We start from the raw sequence: 509 nt of genomic DNA on the forward strand, positions 1-509 counted from the left end.
GGATGGGTGGACAGAGGTAGTGATGCACTGAATGAAGGTGATTTGAAAGGTTTTTACTCCCAGCTTATGAGGAGAAGATCACTAACGTTGCTTTCTTCAAGCTGAGGTCAGTAGCAGATGTGCAGATTTGGCTCTCATCAGATACTACAGCCAGGATCCAGACCAATCACAGATGAGATTAGACTCTCCCAAGTGCCCTTCAGCTTGAGTTAGAGATGTATTTCCACATATCCCTTCCCAGTGTGCTAGCACCCACGGCCTGGATACCACCTGAATGTAAATGTGAGTGGAGAACTGTGCTATGTGACCTTCACTCTGCTCTTGGTGGGAGCAAGTAAATATTAGCTCATGTCATTAACCTAGAAAAGATACCATCTCCATATATTAACTCCCCTACTCTTTGAACCTAGGAGTATCTGAGGGGGTATTTAGGATTGCTCCAACCCATCAGTATATGCAGTTCTCTCCTCCAGTGTGGATCTTGTCAGTTTTCTGTCCCAGCCCAAGCA

Source organism: Onychostruthus taczanowskii, unplaced genomic scaffold (assembly GCF_017590055.1).
Source record: "Onychostruthus taczanowskii isolate IOZ18803 unplaced genomic scaffold, ASM1759005v1 scaffold44, whole genome shotgun sequence".
In the NCBI taxonomy this organism is placed as follows: Eukaryota; Metazoa; Chordata; class Aves; order Passeriformes; family Passeridae; genus Onychostruthus; species Onychostruthus taczanowskii.